General features: G+C 34.6%; 1 long non-coding RNA gene across 1 annotated transcript; it reads left to right on the forward strand.

Moving 5' to 3' along the window:
* The first annotated feature begins 10,744 nt into the window (after positions 1-10,744).
* Positions 10,745-15,750, forward strand: LOC129907794 (uncharacterized). Its single transcript, XR_008771157.1, has 4 exons — positions 10,745-12,640; positions 12,699-12,832; positions 12,892-14,165; positions 14,229-15,750. It is a non-coding gene; the product is annotated as an uncharacterized LOC129907794 (long non-coding RNA).
* The last annotated feature ends 1,076 nt before the right edge of the window (positions 15,751-16,826 follow it).

Genomic DNA, 16,826 nt, shown 5'->3' on the forward strand with positions numbered 1-16,826 from the left:
TTTTTGTATTTCTTTTGTTTAAATAGTTATATTTTATAACACACATATTTATAACACACAGAACACACTTCTTCGAAATGATACCACAAAATGGCTTCCATTTCCATTTATAGATTTATACAATGAGAATGAGTTAGCATCAGGGATGGCAAATGAAATTTTTTTGTACTGGAAATTTCATTTTTATTTCAGTATTGTATTGAATTATATTTTTCACACGAACAATGAATATAAAATCTTCTCAAAATGTTTTATTTGGAAAAACTCTTAAATTTTGCATATACATTTCATTATTTTCTGAGTAAAAGAGTAATTTTTATTTAATTTCGGTAAAATTAATATGGGAAAAAGTACAAATTCACATAAAACTACAAGTATTTAAAAAATTTAAAAAAAAATGCAAAATCATGGGGGTCCAAATATAAAAGTACAGTTTTGGTGTTCAGGTAATGATGGCTCAGTTTTGAACTTAAAATTAGTTTTGCAAACTTAAATATTCGGTAATAACAACAACATTTAAAGTGTTAACACATTTCCAACATAAAGACTAATGTATGTTCTTTGAATTTCATGAAATTTAAACAACACTTTATACACTTTATAAAAAAAAGTCTGCAGATCTTCCGACTTAATACTTTACTTTGAAATTGTTTTCATTTTTTTTTCTAAATTTTAAGTAACAGAGTGAATTCAGAGTGTTCTGCATTTCTACTTTCTCTAATTTGAACAGCATTTACAATATTTACTGATGAATGTCGACAATAGAACAAATTGATCAGTTTTATAAATATGTATTTAAAAAAAAACAGGGCCCTGTTCTGTAACTTAATCACTGGCGATAAACGTTTTTCAATGTCTCTTAAATCCATTTTCTTTCATAAATAAAGCAAAATTGTTCTCAAACTCAGAATTTATGAATTAATAAATTATGATCTGGAACAAATTTTCTTTTATTTTTATTTTTCAAATATTTTATCGCCAGTGATAAAAGTTATAGAACACTCAAATTGTAACATTTATTTTGGTTCAAGAAATCTGAAACTAAATTAAAACTTGAACAAATAGATCTGTCGTTTTTAAATACTTTCGATTTCTTTTTTTTTTTTAATCTTAGATTGCAAAAGAATTTATAAGAAAAAGATTGAAAAATTGTATCGAATTTTTTATCGAACTTGATACAATTGCATCGACTTTTCCATGCCTGGTAAGCATTATAAAAGAGATAACCATCGAGCACATCACATACACGGCTGAATTCAAATTTCACTAATACTTCGCAATCTCTTCGCACAACCAGCGATGCCACACCGCTTCAATTAAATTAGATCTACTTTTATATCTCAGCACAAAAATGTTTTAATTGGTGGTGTTGAAACGAATTAATTAGTTAAAGACAAAAAACAATTTAAGGAGATATCTACAAATGCATAAAGGACCTTGTCTTAAACCAACTAATTATGTTTTGGTTAAACTTAATTTAAAATAGCAAACCGATAAGTTGAAGATAAAATCTGAAAAAACTTTCAGAAATAATACTTTTTCTCAAAAGAAAATGTATTACCTCATTTTAGACATAGCCCAAGCTAATTACGTTTTAGAAGTTACATTATAATTTCGAAAAATATCATTTAAAGTGGTATAAAGAAAGCTTATGTGCTTGTGACTCCGTATATGGAGGACATAGACAATATAAAGATAATTTTTTTCTAGACCTATATATACCTATACATAAAGAAAGAACCATAATTCGCTTATTACAACTGAAAATCCATAAGGATAAGAATGTATAGTCGAAGGTTATAAATATTCTCAGAAAAAAATGAGTCTACAAAAATATGTATGCGTGTGTTCCAGAACATATATTGTATTGCAGTGGCAACTCTGCATCTTGCATGTATTCGCACAGTGAAATACTGTGTGTGCACTAAATTTGCAAAGATGGTGCCCAATAGAATTGTATGTCTGCAATGCCGGTTTAAGGACTACCGGCGCCCCTGGGCAAAATTGCAAGTGGCGCCTCTCAAAAAAAAATTCATTTAAAATTTTTTTTATTAAATCACGAAAAAAAGCAAAAGCAGATTATGTCTTACCTCTCTAATGCATTTATTGTGACGATGTGTCACAACTTATATATCCATTTCTAATAAAGAAATGAAAATTGTATAAGTAAAATATATGCAGTCGGCATATCCGCAATGCCCACACATTATCTTCTCTGAAGTGCATACGCATGCCATGTGACGTAGCCACATTCCTTAAAACAATAGAAACAATAAAATAAACAAAGAAAATTAGAATATAAGTTTTCATGCAATTTTAGCTTTTAGTAGTGTTATACTTCACAGTAAGTTTTAGCAACGAATAACATATGACGAAGCAAAAATTGTGATTAAGTGGTCGATTTTGCGATTCTCTGTTTCCAAGTACCTATTCATTTTGTGTATAGATACAGAGCCAAGTAGACCCGGAAAAAGACTTGGCAATTAGAGGCAGCTCTTCTTGATCGTCATTTTCTTGAATTTTTGGTCCTAAATAGTAATTAAGTAGCTAGTTGTATTAGGGAATCAGAAATCAACACAGGTAGTTCACAATAGAATTTAGAACAGGAAATTATTATTATACTAACAAACTATACCGGAATTATCTCCACATTTTGGGGACATAAAGGTTTCCATTGGGATTCCCACAGACTACTCCATCGAGCTTCTCGTTGGACAAAGGTTTTCCTAGTGAGTTCCGACCAGACTTCTCTCCACATTTTGGGGACATAAGGGTTTCCATTGGGACTCCCACAGACTACTCCTTCGAGCTTCTCGTTGGACATAGGTTCTCCTGCCGAGTTCCGACCAGACTTCTCTCCGTATTGTGGGGACATAGGATTCCATTTGGATTCAAAAGACTTCTCCTTTGAGTTTCCTAGCTCATTGGACATAGGTTCTCCTAGCGAGTTCCGTCCAGAATCCTCTCCAGGTTGTGTACTGGGGACATAAGGGTCTCATTAGGATCCCACAGACTACTCCTTCGAGCTTCTCGGTGGACAAAGGTTCTCCTGCCGAGTTCCGAACAGACTTCTCTCCGTATTGTGGGGACATAGGATTCCATTTGGATTCCAAAGACTCCTCCTTTGAGTTTCTTAGCTCATTGGACATAGGTTCTCCTAGCGAGTTCCGTCCAGAATCCTCTCCAGGTTGTGTACTGGGGACATAAGTGTTTCCATTAGGATCCCACAGTCTATTCCATCGAGCCTCTCGTTGGACATAGGTTCTCCTGCCGAGTTCCGACCAGACTTTTCTCCGTATTGTGGGGACATAGGATTCCATTCGGATGCCATAGACTTATCCGTTGAGTTTCTTAGCTCATTGGACATAGGTTCTCATAGTGAGTTCCGACACGAATTATATGAAATAACTTGTTAGACATAGAAATCAAAATATCGATGTAAATTAGTAATAAGCAAGAACAATAAATAAAACCGATTAAAAGTAAGGATAAAAAAAGGCTGTTTCCTTGAGTTTGAAACTTTCAAAACCCAAGTTTTGTTGCTTATTTGGGAAGAATCCTGGAACCCCCCTGAGCTTACCTCAGCATAAGCTAAAAAGCATCACATTATTAACAATGTGCAGTTTATTAGAGTACATAAGGTAAACTCAAAAAAAAATTAAATATTTATGTCATTTAGGCTCAATTGACAAGTTTACCTTTATATCTGACTTTTTTGTTTAAAAACATTTAAAGAGTAGGTACACTTGGTTTTATTTGAACAATATTTTTTCAAAAACTTTTTCAACTAAGTACATTAATGTCGTTTTCGATTGGAATCACTCAATGATTCACTCATTCTGAAATCTAATACAAAAATTCGAATCGCTTCCACCCAATTCAGAAATTTAATATCTGTATTGGTGAAAAATAAAATAAATTTTTGTTTTTTTCACTAGGAGAATAATAAACTTGCAGCAGGCTTCTGAATGATTCCGGACGCCAATTGAAAACGACATACCTTTATAAGTATTAGGTTTGTTCATTGTGAGCTCTAGGGCACTCTGGGTTATTTCCTCTCTGTTCGATGTTCGCTGAAGAAACTAAAGCTCTGAGGTGTTCGAAGTAAAATGAAAACCCGAGAAACTCTGATTTTTTTGACAGTTAATTGACATGACTTAGAGTGCCCTGGAGGGGGGGACAACGAACAGACCTACTTTTTTATTCTCACACACAAACGTAGTCTTTATGAGAAATTAAGAAGCTGTCAATTTTTGGCTGGGTTTTGGGTTTTCGGGATTTTGAGGTTTCGGGTTTTTGGGTTTTCGGGATTTAGGGTTTTCTGGACATTACCAGCTATGATTTAGTGATTTATATATAGGGGCGCCTTTGCAAAAATTAAATTGGTTGGAGGAATATTAGGATTGCTTTAGTCTTTCAAAAGAAATTGGGGCGCCTTGTTCTTCAAAGATGAACGAAGATTTTGGACACCATTGTCCTTCCGGAAGCCAAACAAATTAACCCAAAATTGGGGGGCACCTTCATTCTTCAAAAAGTTTAGGACAAACAATACGAGCGCTGTTGAAAATGTAAAATAGAAAAAAATTGGGGCACCTTGTGAAAGTAAAAATAAATAAAACATCGATTGGAAAGACTTCGTTAGTTCGGGGCGCCTGCGGCGCCTCTCAATTCTTGCGCCCCTGGGCGACGGCCCAGGTGCCTCCCCCCTAAAACCGGCCCTGTATGTCTGCTTGTAGAAGACGCAAATGTTCAAGATGCACATAAGAGTAAAGGAGGAATCGACCATTTTTCTCCCTTTTGCTCTTGTTTCCATCTTGAAATTTGCATATTCGTGGAGAAGACGACTATGTATGCATGACGACTAAACAAATGTTGAATTTTATTGGTTTTGTGGTGAATATCATTGCGTTTGTAGTGATAGGCACACAGAGTGTGTGCTAAAAAAGGTGTTAAAATGGTAGTAAAATTTATTATATAAAGAATTGCAATTGCAATTGTAGTTATTTCCCAAGAGTAATCGTTAATAAAAAAGCGGAAACAAATTCACTGCATTTGCAGTAAAATTCACCATACTGCTATGGAATTTTATTGTATGTATGGTACATTTAACTACATTTGTAGTGATTTCCCAAGAATTTTCTTTAAAAAAGGCGGAAAAAAACTACTACATTTGCAGTAAAATTCACTACACGACGCACAATGGGGCAAAATGGCAAAAAGGTGGCATTAAATCAACCAAGAGAGCTAGACACTTGAAATTTGGAACAAGTATTACTGATATAAATGTTAGTTTATAGCCAAAATATCGAATGGCCACGCCCATTTTTAGGGTTACCACCCATACACTTTTTTAAGATTTTCGAAATTTCTCGGAAAATCCTCAATCAGTTTCAATTAAACTTTGAATGCCACTTGTAAAATAGTAATGCAATTGCAATTATATATAAAAAAAATTAAAATAAGGGTTGCCACTTTTGAAATTTTTTATGTTTTTTTTTATTATTTTATTTTTATTTTGTTTAAATAAATTTATTCAATTAATTTTTCTTAAATATTTTATTATGCATAAGTACACATTTAATAAATGAACCAATTTAATAATTTAAATGTCTTTATCACTCTCAATTTCGACTAAAAAATGAGCATTTATGGAAAATGACGTCACCAACTAAAAATGAACAATTCTCACAGGGTAGCAAGAAAACTTTTCATATTCTAAAACTAGATAAAACCCAGAACAAAATGGCATCTAATACTTATTGGCGTTTTACGGCGATCATAACTAAAAGACTAAGGTTTTTGAGAAGAGTGCAGAAAACACATTATTTTTAGGTTATTTTTCATTTTTGACTAGGAATTAAAATATTTTGAATACATATTTTTCATAAAAAGAAAATTTATTAGAACGTACTAGACCTCACTGATTCCATTTCAAAAAGATTCAACTTTGTACAAGTAATAAATAATAAACAGTACACAATTTATTGAAACAACCCAAAATGATAGAAAGTCGTAAAAATTCTACCCAGAAGTGATATTTCTCTTCCTTTGAGAAAATCTCCTGAATTAAACGTGGTTTAAATTAATTTTTTCTCTCTCATTTCTGATTCTCTTGGGTTATTCAAAACAAAGCTCAACTTTATGATTCGATTAAATGCCAGCTTTTTTGAATTTTGCCCCATTGTGCGACGTAGTAATATTTCACCATACTGATAGTGAATTCTATTGTATGTATGGTGAATTTAACTGCATTTGTAGTGATTTCCCAAGAATTTTCTTTAAAAAAGGCGGAAAAAAATTCACTACATTTGCAGTAAAATTCACTACATGACGTAGTAATATTTCACCATACTGATAGTGAATTTTATTGTATGTATGGTGAATTTAACTGCATTTGTAGTGATTTCCCAAGAATTTTCTTTAAAAAAGGCGGAAAAAAATGCACTACATTTGCAGTAAAATTCACTACACGACGTAGTAATATTTCACCATACTGATAGTGAATTTTATTGTATGTATGGTGAATTTAACTGCATTTGTAGTGATTTCCCAAGAATTTTCTTTAAAAAAGGCGGAAAAAAATTCACTACATTGGCAGTAAAATTCACTGCACGACGTAGTAGATATCACTATACTGATAGTGAATTTTATTGTATGTATAATGAATTTAACTGCATTTGTAGTGATTTTCACAATCGTATTCTGAAACGAAATATGGTAAATGATTACTACCATTGGCAGTGAATTTAACCAATGATCGTAGTAAATTTCATTACACTGATAGTGAATTTTATTTTTTAATGTAGTAAATTTTATTGTTTTGTGTAGTGAATTTTATTACATTCAATGTAGTTAATATCACTACAGGTGCAATGATTTTCATTACATATTTTTTTTTATCTGTAGTGAAATTTACTATAAGTATTACATTTCGTGGTTTTTGTAGTTAAAGGCATAACTACATACACCACTTTTTGAAAAAGTACAAAAGTGAAAATATTTTTTTTCTGGCTAGCGCAATTGTTTTGTGAAAAAGAGTATACAAATTGTTTTTTAGACCAAAAAATAAGCTTTCTGCATCATTAGTTTTAATGTTCCAGCCCGCAAAACTACACAAAAATGCATTTGAAAATTTTCACTTTTGTACTTTTTCACTTTTTGAGCCAATGTAGTTATACCTTAATTTTACTATTTTTCAGTTTAGTAAAAATCACCACACGGTTTAGTGAATTTTGCTACAGAAATTTCTCTATGTGTACTAATGGTATTCACGATCCGGTGCAACAAAAAGGTGTAAAATTGCTAAATTTTGTTTTTCTATTACTACAACTACAACAGACAAATTTTGCACCATTGTATTTTATTTTTGCAATAGGGTTAGGGTATAGCAAAAGTGTAAAAGTGAAAAAATTGCACCAATAATAGCCCTGTTCCATTGGAGGTGGTAGTTTACTCGTGAGTAAGAATCTAGTACAACAACTACACATTCCTATCTCCTCGAGTAGAGATCATGCGTTAATTCTAGTAATAGATCTAGTCATGAGTAAACTACCATCTCCAATGGAACGGGGCTAATGAATCGCTAAACGCACGTTTAAGTATCGTCGGGTTAAATTTTACCGTCGGGTTAATTTGTGTTCACAAACGTATCGGATACTTAGGTATCTTGGATAGGGTATCTATGCGTATGTGAACGCACCCAATGTGAGGTTTCCATTATGGTCAAAACAGACGTGCAATTTTTTCCCTGCAGCAAAATAAAATAACACGGGCTCTTATGGGAGAAAAATCTGCATGCAGCGCAGAGCTGCATCATGCCTCTATTTCTAAATTCCATGCCAAGTTTCTACAAAAATACAAAATACTTGCTATTTGGCATTACTGATATTGGTAGTTGGCACAATCTATCATTCAAAAATTCAAATAACGTTCGTTTTGATTTTCTTAAAATGGAAGATCTAATTGAATTCATAATAAAAACATAACCATCTTGTTTTGGTTTATAAATTCAATTATTTCTTTCATTTTAACCGCTTTAAATCCATTTTTATCGTTTTCTTACAAAAAAAAAAATTATAAAAAATATCAAGGTTATCAATTGTTTTTGACAGAACTAGGCATCAATAATTTAAAAAGTGATGCACATATAGTTTGGGTGCAGCGCTGCATGCAGCGATGCGTGCAGATGTGCCGCTCATTTGTTTTAGCCATTCAGTTTCAGTCAGTCATTCGACGCACACAGACGTGCCGCGGATAAATATTGAAATTAAAACAACCACCGACCGTAATCCCCAGAAAACCCTTTTTTCTACCCACGGAGGATTACCTGGAAATAGGCTTAAGTTTTATTACTCTCTGGTAATAAAACATACCTAGTCCTAATCCGTTAAGCTAAGGGTTAAAAAAGACCCAAACAGCGATGAAGTCAATACCAGTGAAGAAGAGGATACCAGCGATTGTGCTTCCAACTCTGAAGAGAGCAGCCTATCCCCCCAGCCAGGTTAGAAGAGACTACGTAAACCGATCAAAGTTTCCAAGGCAGCTAAGAAATTAACAACAGCAACTGACAACAATCCATTGCTTTCTATTGGCCCACCACAAGCACCAACCCTGCCAATAACTAAAACGCCATTAAGTAACCAACAACCAACAACTGCCAGCTGCACCTCAACCCAGCCTACGAAGACAATATCAAGCACCAAGTCAACAGGAATGCCGCCAACCTTTTGCTTTTCCGGCAACATTGCGGAAACCAGGAGATTCTGCATCAGCAAAAAGATCAACTAAACCTTCAAGAATCGCAACACCAAGACGACAATCATCTCGACAGGATATCGCCAATCATTTGAAGATGTAAAGAACTTCTTAAAAGATAGGAAGATTCAGTTTAATACCTTTACTCCCCGTAAGGACCGGAAGAACCTACTGCTCTTGAAGGGACTGCATTTCACACTGGCAGCCATAGAATTGGAGGATGAATTGAGGATTGAGGGTCTCCCAGTAATAAAAGTCACGGAGTTTAAATCAAAGAAGGCGCAGGCAAAGCAGTACAATAACTTTGTTGTCGAACTCAACAAGAACTGTGACATCGCTGAAGTCTTCTCCAAGACCCTGATAATGAACCACAAGGTTTATTGGGAGCGGTTAAGGTCGAACGACATCGTGAAGTGCCGCAACTACCAACGCTTTGGCCACACTGCCACCAACTGCGGGCGCCAGTACGTGTGCGTCAAATGCAAGGAGGAACACGAACCAGGCCAGTGCAAAAGGAAAGAGAACACCGGATTGGGGGTTTGGTGCGCCAATTGCCAAAAGGAAGGACATCCAGCCAGCTTTAAGGGATGCCCAACACTAAAGGCTAAGCTCACAGAGAGAAACACCATGAAAGCAGAGAAAAGGCTCAGCAAGAGTTTACTGCTAAATCAGCCTGTGCGCTGACCCGCCCAGCAATCAGTTATGCAGCAATGCCCCAAAAAGCACAAGGAGTCAAAGCTACCGCAGCAACAACAACACCAAAACTAACAAGCACCAAGAGCCATATCCAGCAGCAGCCACAACAACAGCAAGCAAGGACCCCAGCTAAAACTATCCCTGTCAAGGCAGGGCCAACGAAGACAACAAGACCAGGGCAACCTCAACACCACCATCGATGAACCTCAACAACGAAGTAGAGCGCCTCTTCGGGGATAATCTCCTCACAGTGATGCAGAAAGCCCGGAGTGCCGTTCCACCCAATTACACAGCCACACAAAAAAATATAAAAGTTCTGACCTGGGGTTGCGACTAGGTTTTTCATATAGTTTTGGGGTCGCTGAAACCGAATCCGAAGTCCGTTTTGCCCCATCACGTCAGGCTTTCGAGATAACCTCAAAAAATGTCACGAAAACAAAATTTTTTTTTCTCTGATCTGGATGTGCGAATATGTTAAACATATAGTTTTTGGATCGCTGAATCCAGATTCGAAGTCAATTTTTCCCTATCACGTCAGGTTTCTGAGATATCCTCAAAAAAATGTCAAAACCAAAAAAAACAAAATTTCTTAACTGGCGTTGCGACTAGGTTTTTCATATAGTTTTTGGGTTGCTAAAACCGAATCCGATGTCTATTTTGCCATATCACGTCAGGCTTTTGAGATATCCTCAAAAAATGTCAGATAAGAATTTTTTTTTGAGTTTAGACATTTTTTGAGGATATTTCAAAAACCTGACGTGATACGGATCCAAACTTGGCCCCTTCCTTTACAGAATCTTGACGTCAGACCAACCACCTGCAAGTGAGTGCGAGAACCTGCTTTACGCGGATGATTCACTCACTTACTGCAAGTCCATCTCGCCAACAATAGCTGCCAGGAAAGTCGAAATATCGCCAACCATCCCAATCAACTGATGAGAAGAATGACAGCCCAACAACGACATCCGGAACCTAGGTACCTTTGCGCTTTGGATATACTGGCTGAGAACATAATTTCAATGGACAACAAAGAAGTTAACTTTTACGCCGACACCCAGTCGGCTTACTACCGTGGCTAACGCTAACCAAACCAACGCAACTCAAACAACCGCACAACTGGACATCCGGGTCTGAACACCCCGAGGACAACCTAGTCAGCAGACTCTAAATTAAGTTTATCCGTGTATAATATTTATTTATATTTTATAACTTAGTCATTGTATAAGGTTAGGCCCCCTCTGTGCCAACAAAATTTTGTATCTATCAATGAATCTTACACACAAGTTAATTTTAAGTCAATTGTAAATAACAAGTTCAATAAAAACAAAATTGAATTGAAATTGAATTGTTTTAGCCATTAGCTTTCTATTTTCCACTCATCTTTAATATTCGAGCATGGTCTACTGGTTATTGTATATATATTTCAATGGTACTATCTTAAAGTCGAATTTTCAGCCCTATTCTGGCAAACCTCACTGTGTGACTTTTTCGTATTCTAACGAAAACCTCACATTCATAAGAACCTTATAAGGTGTGGTGAGTTTGATTTTGTGAGGTTTTTCGAATTCTGGGGTAACCTCACAACTTGTGAGCCTCATAAAAATTGTTAAAATTGTGATCTCCTTCAGAACAAGTCACAACTCACAAATTACTAGAGTTTTGATATTTTTTATTTCCATAAAATATTTTGATTAAACAAAAATGGAACTAGACCTTGTTTTTTCGCATCTTATTACAGAAAGAAAATCTAAATCAATAAGCAATTCCAAGAAGATCACCCCAAGGAATGTGTCCCAAATGTCTACCATTGGATGTTGGTTGCATCTGGAGATAGTTTCTCAGAAGTCATCGATGAATATTTGCGACATGGCTTGCGTCGGTGTTACTTTGGACCAGTGGCGTAGATAGGGGGGGGATCAGGGGGATATATCCCCCCCATTGGGATCGATATAAACAGTCATGAATAAATAAGTTGAAGAAGCGCACTTTGAAAAAAAACGCTATGGATTTCGAGTTCTTGATTAGCTTAAAGGTTATAAATATGGTTTACCAACTTTCGTTGCCATTAAGTCGGTGTTTCAAAGAGTGAATTTAGACTTGGTCCAAGCAATGAAGCTCGCTAAAGATTTAAGGGATCAACTAAAAATTAAACGGGCAGACTCATTTTCGAAAGTTTTTTGTATATGGGAAAAATTAGCTGAAATCCTTGACATAGGCGTTAAACATAAGAGAATAGTGAAGCGACAAAAGAATCGTTCGAACCCTTCGGTTCAAAGTACAGTAAAGAATATTTTCGTGTTACTGTTTTCAATCTTTTTCTCGATTTCGGTTCCTTCTAAGGATTCTTCGTCTGAAATAGACAAAGCAGCTAAAAAATTTAATGAAACTGTTGAGTTTTACCAAAAACTAGACCACATAAAATTGAACAAAAACAATAAGATTTTCTTATAGTTTTCATCCAAGAAGGAAATATTATTTAAACAATCGGGATTTCCTAACTGTTTTACCGACTTCCAAAAAGGAGGAGTTATTCAATTCGTCTGTACTTTTTTTTGTGTTTGTCACCTCATAACTTTGGACCGAGTGAACCAGTTTTGATAATTCTTTTTGTAGGTATTGAAAAGCTGGTGCCTGTTCAGTACTATTAGAAAAACCATAAAACCCAGTTTTGATCCATGGAAGTCGGTTTTGTTTTTTTAATAAAAAAAATACGATCATGTACGGAATCACCTATTCCAACTTACTATAGAAATATTGGTCACAATTTTTGTTCTAGTGCCAAGTTGGAAAAAATATGAAATTTTTACAAAAAATTTTGAAAGAAAAATACTTCCTCTATGAACTCATTGAAAGCGCTCGAAAGCTGCACCGAAAAAAGTTGTCCTGGTATTTATATTTTATTAAAGATATTAGCTACACTGCTGGTTTCTACGTCAACTACCGAAAGAACTTTCTCCAATTTAAAGAGAATAAAAACAATACAAAGAAGCATTATTAAAACATAAAAAAAAATTTGCGAACTAGATTTATCCCCCCCCTTAGCAAAAAGCTATCTACGCCACTGCTTTGGACAACGATATTTTTAATCACAGCATAATGATTTTATGCCTAACACCAGGCTTCCAACAAGGCACAGTTGTCACTAAACTACTACTCGAAATTTAGCCACTGCTTTCAGAATCTATCAGAGGTAAGATATTGAAATTAGACAACTTTATTTTGTTAATAAAACAATCAAAAATCTTAAGCTTCTTCAAGAAGGTGTTAATCCAAAGGACTTGGACAAAATGAGCAAAACATTTGGATTCCCTATCGGAGCTGCAACCTTAGCTGATGAAGTTGGTATCGATGTTGGATCCCACACATCCCACAGATATCAAAAGTAAGCAAGTACAAATTACTTCGGCTCAGTTATTTATATTGTTTCTTTTTAATTTCAAGGCATTTGGTGACCGATTCAGTGGACACAATGTCAAAGTAATGGAAGATCCTATATCAAAGCTGAATTAATAGGACGTAACCCTTGGAAAGTGCATTTTGTACAACTGCAAGACTTAGATTGGAAAAAAGGTCAATGGTGACAAGATGGTTGAAAATAAGAAATATTTTTTTTACTTCAGATATGAAATGCAGAAATCCATTAAAACAATTTGATAATATTCTCATGTATACTTTTTGAATAATTTAATTTTTTTTGTACCTAGGAAATTTACGACTATCGTCCAGTTAACTTTTGATGTATAAATTTCGATCGAATTTGGCAGTCTGGAGAGAGCCATCACACATTTTTAACCTAGTCTAAGAGTAGAAATGCCATTTAGTATATGAAGTCTAATCCGGAGAACACATTCTATTTTCATTAGTTTCTCGATGCCAAAGAAATCATTAACGCTAGAATTCATAGACAAAACTATCGCTGATAAAGTTGTTTCTCCCCATAGAACGAATACATGTGCAATGCATGTGGTTTCTAACAAAATGTGCATTATGCCCGTCGTACACCTAGCGTTCAATGCATTCAACGCAAATTTAAAACCTTAAATTCTAATTGATGGTGCTTTCAATTATATTCAAACAAAGAGTTTTAAACAGTTGGAGATCGCTACTAAACGAATTAATTAAAAAGTATACGTATAGTGGCGTCGTTTTTTATAATTAATTTGTTAAATTCGCGTTGAGTGCGTTGAACGCTAAGTGTACGACGGGCATTAGCCTTTTAGCATCTAGGAAAATGCGGTGTTGCTCTGAAGAAATGTCATGGAGTTCAACGACATTTAGCAGAAGTCATCAAAGATCAATTTGATTTCCACATCGCATTAGAAAGATGAATCAAACAATTGACTTCCTTTTTTATTTGAAAGTTAAGGCCAAAAAAATGCATTTCATATTTATATATTTAATATCATCCCATCATACATATTTACTAATAGAACAAATATAAATATTTAATACCGTCAAATTGTATGGTCTACAATTTAAGTTAACGAAAAACTATTTGGTGTTTTATTTTTACAGACTTATTAAAAGAATCAAACCTCTTGGGACAACTAAAAGCAACGTCTCGAAGCCGGATAGACTCATACTTATGTCGCTTTGAATCCGTCCAAATTCTATTATATTTATAACCCAAAATATGTTTTCCGTGACATACATTACATATATTTGCAATTCCTGAAAAAGAATATTACTCAACGCTTAAAGAGAATAGAAATCAAGTAAGTTTTTGACAATCACTAATATTTTAGAACAAAAGTAAAGATTCTTTTATTTCTTAAAAGCATATCGTTATTAGTGAAAACAGAGCACAAAATTTTCCATTCCACTATTTTACTGCTTTGTCACAAAAAGCATCACATTAATCTGGTGTACAACAAACTATTCTAAGTGCTGGACCTGTTCTTGAAGCTTTTGGTAATGCTTAAACAGCTCATAACAATAACTCCAGTAGAGTTGAAACATTTATTGAAGTAGTGCAGTGCAGTGAAGAGCACACAAAATCCTACCTAGTGTTATATGAACAAGTTTTTACAGAGCTTACTCCACAAGTCAAGAATCTTGGAACGAATCTATAGCCGATGTAGTTTTCCAAACTACATTTAATGGTGACTTATTTATGTATATGCAAACTTTCAAGCACATAAGGAACGAGTGCAAAACTGATCTTTTAGTTTGTTATTCCACAATTTTTAAAAGGATTTGATACAAAACAAAAGATAAAAAGATCCAAATACATCGGAAAAGATAAATAAAACATAGGGCCAATGTGGGTAATTGTAAACAGGGGTAAATGAAAACATGGCTCATAACAACACAGACAATTATATACAGATATCGCATCCCATAGAAAAATGATGTCATTAAAATTTTTTCCAGCCGACACGTTTCAGCCGACAAGAGCTTTTTAAATTGGAATCAAAAAGGAGAAGAGAATTTTTCAGCCGACAAAAAAGCTTTTTTTTTAATTTAAAAAGAGAACAATAAGAAAGGATCCCTTACGACCATGACCTTACTCACTCTCCCGCGAAAATGAAAAAAGGAGTGCATGTGGGTAGTTAGAAGTGGTTTCAATTCGATTTGACTTTCTAAGCAATCAGCTGCTGTAAAATATTTCAAATAGGTATATATCGTACATAGGATTTCTTAAGGACTTCCCTTCAAGCAAGAAAACGGAGTTCAGAAAAGAAACTCCGACCTCCGACCGAGAAAAGCGGGGTTGCACTCACACACTTGCAACTTTTTGTGTATGAACACAAAAGTCGAACGAGAATCGTGGTGAAAAAGTGCGAAAAGGAAAACACCATATGATAGAGATAAGTGCAACCCCATTTTGCAAATTTGTTTAAACGTCAAAATTAATAAAACAATAAAAAAAAAGTAAGTAAGTGAGCGAGTGGAGGAAGCGAAAGGTAAATCAAAATATCGGCAGTGTTATAAATTTTGTTCTAGCGTTTTATTACTATCAATATACTTTCCTACTGATTCTTAAATATAATAACAATCAAATAACAATTTTTCTATTCATAGGCACATTCTCAAAAACCACCCGGCCACCACTCACAAAGTGGAGGAAATACTGGACATCCATAGGTTCACCAACAACAGCAGCAACAACAAATTATAAGATTTATTTTATTTAATATTTATTTTAATATTTAATATTGTATTTATTGTAATTTCTTTTGCTACAAAAACATTAAAATACAAAAATTTTTTTTAGGTTAGAAATGTCAAATATATTCGATACTCGAGTATCGATCGATGTTTAAATGCCGGACGTCATTCGTTCCGACTTCGCCTTCGTTTTCTCGGAATGGAGATTTTCACCACACTAATACATATGCAATCGACTTCGCGGTGATTATAATTTCCATACTAATTTGAGCCGCCTTCGGACCAGTTTCTGATCCGAAATCGGACTCAGCTCCGCCTCAGGCGGAGCGGATTCGGACCGAGGTCGGACTTGTTTGCTTGAAGGGTTAGACCAATTTTGCTTTACGCCGAAGATATGTACATAAACTGTATGTAAATGAAAATATTTTATAAGAGAGTGTCGGCTGATCTTGAGATTTCATGGGCACTCGGCACCGATCAGATTGTTCAATTGTGTGTAGACATCTAGGTATACATATGAGGTGCAGAGTGTTGGTGAAATATGAACATGAGCACAGTGTGTATCTGCGTAGGTATATATTAAGCCGGTGACCACACAAGTGTTTTGTCTGGTGTGTATGTGTATGGGTCGCTTAAATCTGTGAAAATTTAGGTAGGTGGATAGGTAGGTAAGCAGGTTCTTAGATAGAGTAGAGTGAATGAATTGGCGAATTCTATTCATGTTTTTGTTTACATTTGAATTGCATTCAAACAGGTGAACTTTATTTTTTTGATGGAAGCAAAAAATACAAAAAAATAAATCAGGGTTGCAAAAAATATTTTTTAAAACAACTATTTACTGCAACTTGATAATGTTTTGCATTAAAAAAATACTATTGCACCATCTTTATTGACAAAAACAATATTTTCCTTACAAAAAAATGTACCTACCTATTGTACCTAAATAAAAAAAAATTCTCCATAGAAAAAACAAATCAATGCAAAGTGTGGGCAATAAATAGTTCATTTTTAATAATCGTCGAACTTCGACGTCGAACCATTTTTCATCCCAGAATCTATGATTTTCACCGATTCGAAAGCGGGAAAGTTTATGCTTTGACAAGGGCGCCGGTTTTCCACATTTTCTTTCGTAGGAATGACTTAATTCCACCTTAATTACTTGCTGCATTTGCCGTACTCCCACTATCAAGTTTATTTTCACGAAAACTTCTCTTGTTATCAAATTCTCATGAAAATTACTTCATTTTTTATCACTTTTGGCTCTC

This window comes from Episyrphus balteatus, chromosome 1 (assembly GCF_945859705.1).
Source record: "Episyrphus balteatus chromosome 1, idEpiBalt1.1, whole genome shotgun sequence".
Classification (NCBI taxonomy): domain Eukaryota; kingdom Metazoa; phylum Arthropoda; class Insecta; order Diptera; family Syrphidae; genus Episyrphus; species Episyrphus balteatus.